At 42.5% G+C, this 14,775-nt stretch overlaps 1 protein-coding gene and 1 long non-coding RNA gene across 2 annotated transcripts in view; one reads left to right on the top strand and one right to left on the bottom strand.

Annotated features, from left to right (window-relative positions):
* Positions 1 to 14,775, top strand: part of LOC119543678 (5-hydroxytryptamine receptor 5B-like) — an 84,105-nt gene that overhangs the window by 11,124 nt on the left and 58,206 nt on the right. The window lies entirely within an intron of this gene.
* On the bottom strand, positions 5,906 to 13,878 carry LOC119544737. Its single transcript, XR_005218915.1, has 3 exons — positions 13,550 to 13,878; positions 6,933 to 6,934; positions 5,906 to 5,916 (listed from the first exon to the last, which is right to left on the bottom strand). It is a non-coding gene; the product is annotated as an uncharacterized LOC119544737 (long non-coding RNA).

Below are 14,775 nucleotides of genomic sequence, written 5' to 3'. Positions count from 1 at the left end.
ATTGAGGTCTTTGATCCACTTTGAGTTAATTTTTGTGTAGGGTGTGAGGTAGGGGTCCTCTTTCATTCTTTTGGTTATGGATATCCAACTCTCCCAGCCCCATTTGTTGAAACAACTGTTATGTCCCAGTTCAGTGGCTCTGGGGGCCTTATCAAAGGTCAGTCAGCCGTAGATCTGGGGGTCATTCTCCGAATTCTCAATTTGATTCCATTGATCAATATGTCTGTCTTTGTGCCGGTACCATTCTGTTTTGACTACTGTGGCTTTATAATAAACTTCAAAGTCAGGGTGTGTAAGTCCTCCCACTTCGTTTTTCTTTTTTAGAGTGTTTCTTGCAATTCAAGGCACCTTCCCTTTCCAAATAAATTTGATAACTAGCTTTTCCAAGTCTGCAGATTAGGTTGTTGGAATTTTGATTGGGATTGCATTGAATCTGTAGATGAGTTTGGGTAGAATTGACATCTTAATGACATGTAGCCTTCCTATCCATGAACATGGAATATTTTTCTGTCTAATAAGGTCCCTTTCTATTTCTTTTAGTGGAGTTATGTAGTTTTCTTTGTATAGGCTTTTACATCTTTGGTTAAGTTTATTCCTAAGTACTTGATTTTTTTAGTTGCTATTGAGAACAGTATCTTTTTCGTGAGTGTCTCTTCAGTTAGGTCATTTCTAGTGTATAGGAACATTACTGACTTATGTGCATTAATCGTGTATCCTGCTACTTTGCTAAATTTATTTATTAGCTTAAGTAGCTGTGTCATCAGTTCCTCAGGGTTTTCCAGATATAAGATCATGTCATCTGCAAATAATGACTGTTTTACTTCTTCCTTTCCAATTTGGATGCCTTTTATTTCTTTGTCTTGTCAGATTGCTCTGGCTAGCACTTCTAGTACAGTGTTGAATAACAGTGGTGACAGCAGGCATCCTTGTCTCATTTCTGATCTTAGAGGGAAGGCTGTCAGTCTCTCATCATTGAGTACTACGCTGGCTGTGGGTTTTTCATATATGCCCTTTATCATATTGAGAAAGTTTCCTTCAATTCCTACCTTTTGAAGTGTTTTTTATGAAAAAAGAATGCTGAATTTTGTCAAATGCTTTTTCAGCATCTATTGAGATGGTCATTTGATTTTTCCCTTTTGATATTTTAATGTGTTATATTACATTGACTGATTTTCTTATGTTGAACCATTCTTGCATGCCTGGAAGTCACCCCACTTGGACATGGTGTATGATTTTTTAAATATATCTTTGGATTTGATTTGCAAATATTTTGTTGAGAATTTTTGCATCTGTATTCTTTTGGGAGATTGGCATGTAGTTTTTTTTTTGTTTTATTTTGAAATAAATTCAAAGTTACAGGAACAGTTGCAAAAACAATACAAACTCCATACACAGCATACCCTGACCCCTCTTCCCCGATACCCCGATCCACCAACTTTAACATCCTGTCACACCATTTCTTTCTTTCCCTCCCTCCCTCCCTATCATCCAGCATCTATTGCTCTGTCTTCTGAACATATGAGAGCTAGCTGCACACATCCTTGAACAAACACTATAATTCACATATACAATTCCCATGAACAAGAACATTCTTTTATGCAATCCCATTAAGTGCAGCTAAGAAGTTCAAGAAATTTAACATTGATACAAAACTTACATTCTATATTTCCTTTTTTTTCTTATGTCCCAACTGTGTCCCTTTGAGCCTCCTGTCTGCCATCCTCAGATCCCGTCCAGGATCATCCTTGGCATTCAACTGTCATCTATTTAGACTGTCTTTTTTTTTTTTTTCACTTGTGGAAACAGCCTAAATCTTCCCATTTCACCCCTCCCCTAGCATTCCATTAGTGGGATTAATCACATTTAGAATGTGGCTGCTGAGTAGTCATAATTTAGTCTTATGTTGTTTCCTTTGTATGTGGTGAATTGCTTTTCTCTTGCTGCTTTCAGAACTTGCTCCTTCTCTTCAGTATTTGAGAGTCTGATCAGAATATGTCTTGGAGTGGGTTTATTTGGATTTATTCCATTTGGAGTTCTCTGGGCATTTATGCTTTGTGTACTTATATTGTGTAGAAGGTTGGGGAAGTTCTCCCCAACAATTTCTTTGAATACTCTTTCTAGACCTTTACCCTTCTCTTCCCCTTCTGGGACACCAATGAGTCTTAAATTTGGACGTTTTATTTTATCTATCGTATCCCTGAGATCCATTTTGATTTTTTAAATTTTTTTCTCCATTCTTTCTTTTGTTCTTTAATTTTCTGTTCTGTGGTCCTCTAGGACACTGAGTCATTGTTCATCTTCCCCTAATCTTGTATTATGAGTATCCAGAGTCTTTTTAATTTGGCCAACAGTTTCTTTTATTTCCATAAGATCTTCTATTTTTTTTATTTACTCTTGCAATTTCTTCTTTATGCTCTTCTAGGGTCTTCTTTATGTCCCTTATATCCTGTGCCATGTTCTTCTTCATGTCCTCTATGTCCTGTGCCATGCTTTCTTTCTTTGATTGTAGTCCTTTGATTAATTGCACCAAGTACTGTGTCTTCTGATATTTTGATTTGGCTGTTTGGGATTGGGTTCTCCATATCGTCTGGTTTTATCAAATGCTTTAAGATTTTCTGTTGTTTTTGGCCTCTTGGCATTTGCTTTGCTTGATAGCTGTGATCTTCCAGGACCTCTGCTGAGGGAAGGCTGTTCTATGTCACAAGTGCACGCCTTCCCTTAAGGGAAGCCCTGGGCCACCGGGCCGTGCAGGGGCGCTCCCAGCCTGACGCAAAAATGGCTCAGTGGGGTGTCTCAACTCCCCCCTTTTTGCACAGCTCTGCCTTCCCAGCTCCAGGACAACTATCTGTGGGTGCACCCAAGGCCACTGTCCACGGCCGATATTGTGGCATGTGCGCGGTGCCATGGGATACACTCCCCGTCAGACTGGGTTTCCTGGCATGGCTCTGGGCTGTGGGTCCGGCCCGGGCAGGAGTGTCTCCAACCTGCCAGAGGGGCATGGTTTCTTTCTCCTTTTGGCTCTCCCCTCTGTCCCTCTAGCCCCGGGACAATCAGCAGTGGGTGTGGGGAGGGCTATCCTCCACGCCAGACACCGAGGCGTTGGCTACAGCCCTCTCCTGCAGTGCTTCACTGCACGGTTCTCACTGACATATCTGTAGCCACTCCAGGGTTTTTGTTTTGTTGTTTTTTTTTTTGAAGAACCAGTCCACCTCCAAACGCCAACCTGAAGTTTCTCCACACTGCAGCATGGTCGCGGGACTTTCAGCCAGCTTTACTCACTTGTTTCAGAATGCAGACGCCCGGTTTAAACAAGTGCACGGTCCCTGTGGTTTTAGCAGAACTTGTCCAGCTGGTGCATTGCTGGAATTGGTGTTCTGGGTCACTTTCTGGTTTTTATCCAGTATTTTTCATGGAGGTGTTTTTTTTTTGCCCTGTCTCACCTAGCTGCCATCTTAGGTTCTCCTCAGCATGTAGTTTTCCTAACTTATAGCATCTTTACCTGGTTTTGGTATTAGAGTGATGTTAGCATCATAAAATGAGTTAGGTAGTGTTCCATTTTCCTCAATGATTTGAAAGAGTTTGAGTAAGATTCATGTCAGTTCTTTTTAGAAAGTTTGGTAGAATTCCCCTTTGACGACTTCTGGCCCTGGGCATTTATTTGTGGGAAGCTTTTTGATGACTGATTGGATCTCTTTGCTTGTGATTGGTTGGTTGAGGTCTTCCATTTCTTCTCTGGTAAGTTTAGGTTGTTCATGTGTTTCCAGGAAATTGTTCATTTCCTCTACATTATCTAATTTTTGGTATACAATTGTTCATAGTATCCTCTTATAATTTTTAAAATTTCTTCAGGATTTGTAGTAATCACCTCTCTCATTTATTATTTTGTTTACATGGGTCTTCTCTCTTTTTGATTTTGTCAGTCTAGCTAGGGGCTTGTCCAGCTTGTTGATCTTCTCAAAGAAATAACTTTTGGTGTTATTTATTCTCTCTCTTTTTTTTGTTGTTGTTGTTCTCTATGTCATTTATTTCTCCTTTAATCCTTGTTATTTCTTTTTTCTACTTGGTTTAGGATTAGTTTGCTATTTATTTTCTAGCTTCTTCAGTTTTTCCATTAGTTCTTTGACTTTAGCTCTTTTTTCCTTTTTAATGTATGCATTTAGAGCTATAAATTTCCCCCTCGATACCGCCTTTGCTGCATCCCATAAGTCTTGATATGTTGTGTTCTCATTTTCATTCATCTCTCTAGATTTAGCAAGTTCTCCTTTTATTTCTTCTTTAACCCACTGATTGTTCAGGAGTGTGTTTTTTAACCTCCAGGTATTTGTGAATGTTCTAAGTCTCTGATGGTTATTGACTTCTAATTGTTTTCCATGGTGATCAGAGAATGTGCTTTGAATAATTTCAGTCTTTTTAAATTTATTGAGGCTTGTTTTATGTCCCAGCATATGATCTATTCTGGAGAAAGTTCCATGAGCACTAGAGAAGAATGTGTGTCCTGGTGATTTGGGATGTAATGTTCTATATATGTCTGTTAATTCAAATTCATTTATCAGATTGTTTAGTTTTTCAGTTTCCTTGTTGGTCCTCTGTCTGGTTGATCTATCTATAGGAGACAGTGATGTATTGAAGTCTCCCACAATTATTGTGGAAACATCTGTTGCTTCCTTCAGTTCTGCCAATGTTCGTCTCATGTATTTTGGGGCACCTTGATTAGGTGCATAGACATTTATGATTGTTATTTCTTCTTGTTGATTTGTCCCTTTTATTAGTATGTAATGACCTTCTTTGTCTCTTATAACATCCTTGCATTTAAATCTATTTTATCTGAGATTAATATTGCTACTCTTGCTTTCTTTTGGCTGTACCTTTCACTTTCAATTTCTGTGTGTCCCTGTGTCTAAGATGAGTGTCTTTTAAGCAACATATTGATGGTTCATATTTTTATCCATTCTGCCAGTCTGTATCTTTTAACTGGGGTGCTTAATCCATTCATATTCAATGAAGGCATTTCTTGAATCAGCCATCCTATCCTTTTGGTTTATGTTTGTCAGATATATTTTTCCCCTCTCTCTCTTTATTTCCTTTAACATACTCTTACTAAATCTCTTTAGTTCTGAACTCTTCTCCATACCGCTTTCTCTTTTCTTTTTTTCTCTGCCAGTAGGACTCCCTTTAGTATCTCAAGTAGGGCAGTCTCTTGTTAACAGATTCTCTCAGCATTTCCTTTTCTGTGAAGATTTTATGCTCTCTCTGAAATTTGAAGGAGACCGTTTCTGGATAAAGAATTCTTGGTTGGCAGTTTTTCTCTTTCAGAATATTAAATATGTCATACCACTGCCTTCTAGCCTCCATGGTGGCTGCTGAGTAGTCACTGCTTAGTCTTATGTTGCTTCCCTTGTATGTGGTGAATTGCTTTTCTCTTGCTGCTTTCAGAACTTGCTCCTTCTCTTCAGCATTTAACAATCTGATCAGAATATGTCTCCAAATGGGTTTATTTGGATTTATTCTGTTTATAGTTCATTGGGTGTCTATGATTTGCATAATTATGTTGTTTAGAAGGGTTGGGAAGTTTTCCCCAACAATTTCTTTGAATATTCTTCCTAGACCTTTACCCTTCTCTTTCCCTTATGTAACACCAGTCATTCTTACATTGGTGCGCTTTATGGTGTCCATCATATCCCTGAGATCCATTTCAATTTTTTTAATTTTTTCCCCATTCTTTCTTTTGTACTTTCACTTTCCATTCTGCACTCTTTGAGTTTGCTTATTCTTTCCTCAGCTTCCTCTAATCTAGTACCATGTGTATCCAGAATCTTTTAATGTGATGAATGCTTTCTTTTATTTCTGTAAGAGCGTGTATTTTTTTATTTACTCTTGCAAATTCTTCTTTATGCTCTTCTAGGGTCTCTTCAGATCCTTTATATCTTGTGCCATTATGTCATTGTTTGTGATTACTTCTTTGATTAATTGCTCCAAGTACTGTATCTCCTCTGATTTTTTGATTTGGGTGGTTGGGTTTGGGTTATCCATATCTTCTGGTTTCTTCATATGCTTTAAAATTTTCTGTTGTTTTTGGCCTCTTGGCATTTGCTTATCTTGATAGGGTTCTTTTAGGCTATGTAGGCTAATTTGAACAATTATCTCTAATTTGTCAGAGCTACAGCTTGGTGGGGTACATTTTGTCTGACTTACCAACAGATGGCGCCCCCAAGCCACCTATTACCCTCAAGCCAGTTCTCCCCAACTTTGTCTATGCAGTGAATGGGGGTCCGAATCTTTTGGGGGTCCAATCAGTGCACCAAATTTCTGTGTGTAATTGGTGCAGCCAACCCTGAAGGTGGGGGGTTTGCCCTGTGCAGTTAGGGAGGGAAGGTGGCTTTAAAAGTCAAATCTTCCAGCTGTTCCTGGAGACTTAAAGCTATTGCAGGAGCCTAACCTTTCAGCGCTGACTCCCCACAGTCTCTCTGCTGCAAGCCCACAAGTCCCTAGGATTGGTTTAGGGCCACTGGGACTTCTGTATGGGTCCTGCCTCCAAGCCGTGCCCTCCATGGGCCTCCACAGAGGGAAGACTGCAATGTCACAGGTGAGTTAAATCCCCTAGGGAAGCTCTTGGCCACAGCACCGTACAGGGTTGTTCCCAGCCCGCTGAAAAGATGGCTGTAAGGGGCGTGGTAATTTCCCCCTTCTGCAGACCTCCACTTTCCCAGCTCCAGGACAATTAACTGTGGGTGTGTGAAAGGCTATTGTCCACCCCAGATACTGAGGCAGGTGCCTGGGGCATGGAAGGCACTCCCCACTGTGCCCGACTGTGCGCTCTCGCTGCCAGATCCGCAGCCACTTTTGGGGTTTTTAAACTAATCTGTCTCCAGATGCTGACCCCAAGTTTCTCCCAACTGCAGCATGGCTGCTGTTTCCCCAGCAGCCTCACTCACTCCTTTGCGAGCACCAACTCTCAGTTTCACCAAGTACACAGTCCCTGTGGATGTAGTGGACCTTGTCCAGCCAGTGCAATGCTGGAACTGGTATTCTGGAGCACTTTCTGTCTTTTATCTAGAGTTTTTCACAAAGAAGTATTTTTCCCTGTTTCTCCTAATCCACCATCTGATTTTTATATATTGATCATGTATCCTGTCTCTTTGCCGAACTCATTTTATAGCTCTAGTAGCTTTGTTGTAGATTTTCCAGGACTTTCTAAATATAGGTTAATGTCTTCTGCAAACAGTGAAAGTTTTACTTCATTCTTTCCAATTGGGATGCCTTTTATTCCTTTTTCTTGCCTAATTGCTCTAGCTAGACCTTCCAGCACAATATTAAATAACAGTGGTGACATTGGGCATACTTGTCTTGTTCTAGACCATAGAGGGAAAACTTTCAGTCTTTCATCATTAAGTATGATGCTAGTTGTGGTTTTTTCATATGTGCCCCTTATCATGTTGAGGAAGCTTCCTTGTATTCCTATCTTTCAAAGTATTTTTATCAGGAAAGGATGCTGGATTTTGTCAAATGCCTTTTCTGTGTCAATCAAGATGATCATTTGTTTTTTCCTCTTCAATTTTTAATATGATGTATTATATTAATTGATTTTCTTGTTTGATCCAGCCTTTCATGCTTGGTATAAAATCTACTTGATCATGGTATATATATATAATTCTTTTAATGCACTTTTGGATTCGAATTGCAAGTATTTTGGGGGGATTTTTGCATCTGTATTCATTAGAGAAATTGGTCTGTGATTTTCTTTTCTTGTAGTGTCTTTGCGTGGCTTTGGTATCAGGGTGATATTGGCTTTATAGAATGAATTAAGTAGTGTTCCCTCATCTTCAATTAGTTTTGGAAGAGTTTGAGCAGGATTGGTATGAAAACTTCTTGGAATGCTTGGTAGAATTTTCCTGTGAAGCCATCTGGTCCTGGGCTTTTCTTTGTTGGGAGGTTTTTGATGACCACCAAACAGAAATTTAAAATGACATGTCAGGAATAGTATCTGATGCCCATGGGCTACCTTCTCCCGTCCGCCTTTTTTCTGAATTCTAGGGGAGATGAGTAGGGTTAAATTTTAATCCTGCAGAGTGTCTTACTGCTTTGTGTAGGTGATTGAAGCAACCTTCATGAAGCCTAAAGGCCTCTGCTGACCAGGCTGGGTACATCCTTCCTGAAGTCTGTGGCAAGGTCCCCACACTAAAAGATTATCAGAAAGGGACACTGTAGCAGCTCCTCAACTATAATTAATCCTTTGGAGCAGAATATAGTTTTGGAAAATAGAGAAGGAAACCACTTATTTAATTCTCATGGACCAGCCAGGTTGGCATTAGTCAGGATAAGCTAAGGTATGCTGCAGTAATATGTAACCCCAAAACCAGGAAAAATTGATTTCACTCTCACTCAAAGTTCAGTGTGGGTCTGGCAGCCCTCCTGCATAGCTCTCCTCCAGGAAGTAACTCAGGGATCTCGGTTGCTTGCCCTCTTTTCACTATACTGTCCTCCAAGCTTGCTGTGGAAGGGGAAAAGATAGATGGAGATACACCAGCTTTTTGTTTTTTAAATTCCTTTTTATTGAGATATATTCACATACCATGCAGTCATACAAAGCAAAGCATACATTCAGTTGTTTACAGTACATTATATAGTTCTGCATTCATCACCAAAATTAATTTTTGACATTTTCATTACCACACACACAAAAATATTAAGAATAAAAGTTAAAGTGAAAAAGAACAATTAAAGTAAAAAAGAACACTGGGTGCCTTTTTTTCTCTTTATTTTCCCCCCATTTTTCTACTCATCCATCCATAAACTGGACAAAGGGGAGTGTGGTCCATATGGCTTTCCCAATCCCATTGTCACCCCTCATAAGCTACATTTTTATACAACTGTCTTCGAGATTCATGGGTTCTGGGTTGTAGTTTGATAGTTTCAGGTATCCACCACCAGCTACCCCAATTCTTTAGAACCTAAAAAGGGTTGTCTAAAGTGTGCGTAAGAGTGCCCACCAGAGTGACCTCTCAGCTCCTTTTGGAATCTCTCTGCCACTGAAGCTTATTTCATTTCCTTTCACATCCCCCTTTTGGTCAAGAAGATGTTCTCCATCCCACGATGCCGGGTCTACATTCCTCCCCGGGAGTCATATTCCACGTTGCCAGGCAGATTCACTCCCCTGGGGATACACCAGCTTTTAACTGCCTTACTCTGACATGGACACATGTCACTTCTGTTTCCAGTCCATTAGCCAGCCCTCAGCTTTGAAATCTGGGGGAGCACATGGATATTTGGTGAGCATTAACAGCCTTTGCCACATAACCCTCTTTTTTCCAGATGAGAAAAATGGGGCAACACAAAGTTACCTCATCCAAAACTTCTCATTTCTTGGCTGGAGGAGCTGAGTTTGTACCAGGTCTAAAGGACTAAAGAGTCACTTTTCTTTTCCTTGCTCCATGCTGTCTCCAGGAACTTGACCACTTAGGACTGTCCCATTGTTTACAGACATCTCAGTATCATAAGAATGTGGCAGTTTGTGCTGGTTTGAATATATTATGTCCCCCAAAATGCCATTATCTTTGATGTAATCTTATGTGGGCCAACGTATCAGTGTTGATTAGATTGTAATTCTTTGAGTGTTTCCATGGAGATGTGCCCCACCCAACTGTGGGTGATGACTCCGATTGGATAATTTCCATGGAGGTATTGCCCTGCCCATTCTGGGTGGGTCTGAATTAAATTACTGGAGCACTATATAAGATCAGACAGAAGGAGCAAGCTGCTACTGCCAAGAGGGACACTTTGAAGAAATCATAGAAGCTGCAGATGAGAGACAGTTTGAAGATGGCCGTTGAAAGCAGACTCTTGCTCCAGAGAAGCTGAGAGAGGACAAATATCCCAAGTGCAACTATGAGTGACATTTTTGAGGAACTGCAGCCTAGAGAGGAACATCCTGGGAGAAAGCCATTTTGAAACCAGAACTTGGAGCAGATGCCAGCCATGTGCCTTCCCAGCCAACAGAGGTTTTCCGGACACCATTGGCCATCCTCCAGTGAAGGTACCCGATTGCTGATGTGTTACTTTGGACACTTTATGGCCTTAAGACTGTGTGAAACCAAATAAACCCCTTTTATAAAAGCCAGTCCTTTTCTGGTGTTTTGCGTTCCGGCAGCATTAGTAAACTGGAACAGTGTTCATCTTTATACCGGTGCAGTCATGACATAGCATTTTTAGTAATAAGTTGCCAAGAGGGTGTGAAAGTCATAATGTGGCTCTGGTTTAGACCCTTCATTTATGCACTTAGTCAGTAACATGGACTGGGAGACAGGGCACGCAGTGGTGAAGTGCACAAGACTTGAAAACAAGAGGGCCTGGATTCACATTCCTTCTGTGCTGTTTATTAGCACTTTGGTCAAGTCACTTACCCTCCTCTGCATTTCCCCTCCTATAAAGTGGGAATATTACCATCTGCCTCAAAATAATCTCATGAAAAGTAAAAGAGGTGAGATCATTTTATGCTAAATTTTGAATAAAAGACATTATTTGCTTGGAATTTTTTACTATGATCCTGTGAAAGTAACAGGATTTGGTTTGTAAATAAAACTTTTATTAATTACAAAAAAAGAGTAAATGAGATAATAGTGTATGTAGAGTACCTAGAATAGTAAACCATAAATGACGGTTTCTGTATTATTTTTATGATTCCATTACTGCTATTATTTACCGTCATAGGGGGGCTAAGGTATCTATTGCTTGCATAACAAGTTACCCCAAAACTCACTGGTTTAAAACAATAAAAATGTATTAATTCAGTTTCTGTGGGTCAGGAATTTGGGCTACCTCAAATGGGTTGGCTGGGTGGTTCTGGCCTGAGGTCTCTAGAGGTTTCTGCCAAAATGTCAGGCTGGGCTGCAGTCATTCGAAGGCTTGATTAAGGCTAGAGGCTTTGGGGCCAGGACGTCTTACGTGGTTGTTGGCAGGAGGCTTTAGTTCATCTCCAGGTGGACTCTCCTAGGCCTGCTCGCGTGTCTTTGCCACATGGTGGCTGGCTTCCCCCAGGTCAAGCCATCCAAGAGAGTGAAGCCTTTTATGATCTAGTCTCAGAAGTCATCTACCACACTTTCACCATATTCTGTTCATTAAAAGAGAGTCACTAAGTTCCACACTCAAAGGGAGAGGAATTTGACTCCATTACTGGGAGGAGGGTCAAAGAATTTCTGGGCACGTTTTAAAACCACCACACTAGAACACTTGATTCAAAATTACTTGATTGGCTTGCTGACCTCCTGTGTACCAGGGCAATATGCAGCCTCTGAGATTTCAAAGAATGAGTAAGCAACCTTCCTACTCTCAAAGGATTAATTTTAGTAGACCATAATTATATATTATAAATGCAATAAAGTCTGTTCAGAGTACAGTGGAGTCTGAAAGATTGAATGGTGTTTGGGAAAGGACTTTGTAAACTGTAACAGGCAAAATAAATGTGTCATATTAAGCTGTAGGGTTTGTGACCATGTGGGTTTGTTTCTAGATACTGCTGTATTAAAAAAATATTTACAACTCTCTAAACCAATACTTTATGCTAACATTTTATTTGAATCATGACCTGTGGTCTTAAAGTTTGTGTGTTTTAAGTATTTAGTACCCACCTGAGTCCAGACTGACCTGAAATCTGTATAGAAACCTTCGTGTTTTTGTTGCTTGTCCGGTATTTAGTTGTCATCTGGGCTATCTCAAAGAAGGTAGGCTTGTGGACTGAACTGCAAGTGGGAGCTGGTTTCAGCCTGAGCTCAGATATGGAAAGAGGGTGGTGGAAAATTGCCACCCTCATTGTGAATCTGTCTATTAAAAGAACTGTGGGTTTACATGCATTCCCGTGCCAAACTGCAAGATTATTTTAACTCTCAAATATTACACGGAACCAAATTTTGTCAGTGGTAACACAACATCTGGCTTATGACTTGAGTCTTTTAAAACTGGCACCTAATTGTCTGAGAGTTTCCAGAAGGATCTGAGTGCACAAAGGAGCATTTTCTTTGCACCTTCAGAAATATCCCTGGCCCTTCCCTCTCTCTCTACTTCTCCCTCGTTCTCTTCACGTCATCATATTCATCCTGCCTCTTTATCTCTACTTCCATGACTCATTTCCCTCTACTTTGTTGCTGGGGGAGGGGGGAGGAAGGAGAAAGGAAGTGCAAGTATGGTGTGTGGACCATGTGTTTTCACACAGGCCCTTGCAATAGCTACTTCTTAATTCCGTATCATTCTTGGAGAAGATCAGTTTCTCAGTGGAAGAATGAGACACCTATGCCATGGTTCTTAACTTTTTGGTGGGTCACAGAATCCCTTGAAAATTTGAGGAAAGCTTTAGACTTGCTACCCAGAAAGGTCCATAGGTGCTTGCTCATTCAGTTGCTTTCAACATGCCGACACCCATCCCTGGAGAGATGTGCTCAGCCTTTCTGCCACCTTGGGTGCTTGGGGGATGGACCCCATGGTGCAGTAGGAGCTGGGACTCAGAGGCAGGGCAGTGATCCTCAGGCCTGGAACCACGGACCCCTAGGGGGCTGTTTCCATTTGCTGAAGCTGCCGGAATGCAATATACCAGGCTGACTTTTACAATGGGGATTTATTAACTTACAATTTGCAGTTCTCAGGCCATGAAAATGTCCAAATTAAGCCATCAACAGGATGATACCTGGACTCTGAAGAAAGGCTGCCGACATCTAGGACACCTCTGTCACATGGGAAGGCACATGGCTGGTGTCTGTGGGTCCTTTGCTCCCGGGTTTTGTTGCCTTCAGCTCTGGTTCCAGTGGCTTCCTCTGTGGTTCCTCTCCTAGCTCCTCCAGGGTTTTGCTCTCTCAGCTCTCTCTGGGTGTTTCTGAGCTCTCTGACTTTTTTCTTTCCTTTATCCTCCAGTAGAGGATGAAGACTCGCCTTGAATAGGGAGAGGGTGTCACATCTTAATTGAAACAATCTAATCAAAAGGTCCCACCTGCAACAGGTCTGCACCTACAGGAATGGATTAAAAGAACATGGCCTTTTCTGGGGTACATAACAGCTCCAAACCAGCATTGAGGCTGGACAATGCATGAGCATCTCTCCATTGTATCCTCTCCCTGTGTGAGAATCATTGACCTGGGGATCCATGGACTTGAAGTTAACAAACACTTGCTCAACAGAGGACCTTCCATGGGCATCATCTCATAAAGAGGGGATGGTGTTAGATCAGAAGAGATTAGCCCTGAACAGGTAAATATAGCCTAACCTTGATCAACACACTTGGTTACATTTTCCCTTTCTCAGCATGAACCTTAGTGGGTCCTTCGCTGTCCGGCGCCTCTCCGCCCCGCCTCGAGTCCTCGGTCGGCCGGCGATGGGGACCAGAGAGATAAGGGGAGAGAGGGGGATGCAAACCGCGCAAACTGATCTGGCTGGAAAGTCACGACTCGAGCCACACGGTGGTTGTGAGAGCAATTCTTTTACTGAAGCTAGACAACCATTCTCTGTTACAGATTACCACGCGTGGCAGAGTGCCTCGCGGGAGAACAGCCTCGATGCGGCCGTCAGGTACGGCTCCTTGTGGGCTGTCTCTCCGAGCTCTGCCCGGGAACTTTCTTATATACAATGATCATAACCAACAAACAAACACCACGTAAGCGTGTACAATAGGCTAGCAGCGACTGCTGCTTCTAGCGCCATAATGCGGAAGCAGGGCTCGAGCGCCATCTTGGCTCACTCGATGGGAGGGGCGTACTCTAGGAGCAGGCCGCAGAATGCCCACTAGGCCCTAACCCGGAAAATGGCTAAAAACGGCTCTCCACATCTCCCCCTTTTTTATTTATTTCAGCCCAGTGTCTCCATTGATGAGTGTACTCCCGTGGGCCTGAACGACCCACTACATGATTTGGTGCTTTGGGGAGTCTGGACTAGGCCCCTGCCATCTTACGGCAGAACCTCTGGCACCGACCAGAAAGCTTACCTCATATAGAGACCGGAGAGCCCGTGAGCTGGAAACAACGTGACTCTCCCTACAGTACTTCGCCTCGTAACTGGGGAAAGCCGATTGGGGCAGGAGAGTGGCAACCAGCGTCAAAGGCGTCACTAGGCATCTCTGTGCAATGGCCAGAGCCCCGTGTGGCCACAACCGGGACCCCGCCGAAGAGACTCGCCTGAGACAAAATTTAAGACAGCTGGAGCTATATGCTATATCCGGGATATGGCCATGGACCTTGCCGCAAACCTGGCCCCAGAGCGCCCCACCCCGAGTGGCCGGGACGGGGATCGATCAGTCTAGAGCCTGCTGTCCATGTGAGGGAGGAGTAAAGGGGTTAGTTCAGCAGGGTGGGGGCTCAACGTTGACAAGGCGTTCAGGCGATTGTCAATGGCTTCGCTGCTGCGGGCTAGGCGAAGGAGAGAGGGTCAAAGTCCAAGAGTTCAGAGAAGCCGGAGCTCGAGGTTGGTATGACATTTTGGCGACCGAGAAGGGCCTCGTGGTCGGCGGGTTGACCGATGGCGACGAGGTCGCGGAAGTTTGGCCGTCATCTCGGAGGAGAGGTCATCAGAGGTGGCGAGCCGTTGGTAAAAAATAGCATCCGTTTGTTTCCTTACAAGCTGGACAATTCTGCGGATAATGCAGGGCCCTAAGGTGAGAATTAGAATAATTAGTAGTAGGGGGCTAAGAAAGGGGAGGATATATGGGAGGACGGGAGCGAAGAAACTGGACCAAAGACCGGTAGCCTCACGATCTCTTTTGCGCTTTTCCAGTCCCTCCCGGACTTTCTTTAGGCTGTTCTCTGC

This window comes from Choloepus didactylus, chromosome 9 (assembly GCF_015220235.1).
Source record: "Choloepus didactylus isolate mChoDid1 chromosome 9, mChoDid1.pri, whole genome shotgun sequence".
Classification (NCBI taxonomy): domain Eukaryota; kingdom Metazoa; phylum Chordata; class Mammalia; order Pilosa; family Megalonychidae; genus Choloepus; species Choloepus didactylus.
The sequence above is the reverse complement of the archived record's forward strand: the minus strand, read 5'-3'. Positions and strand labels throughout refer to the sequence as shown.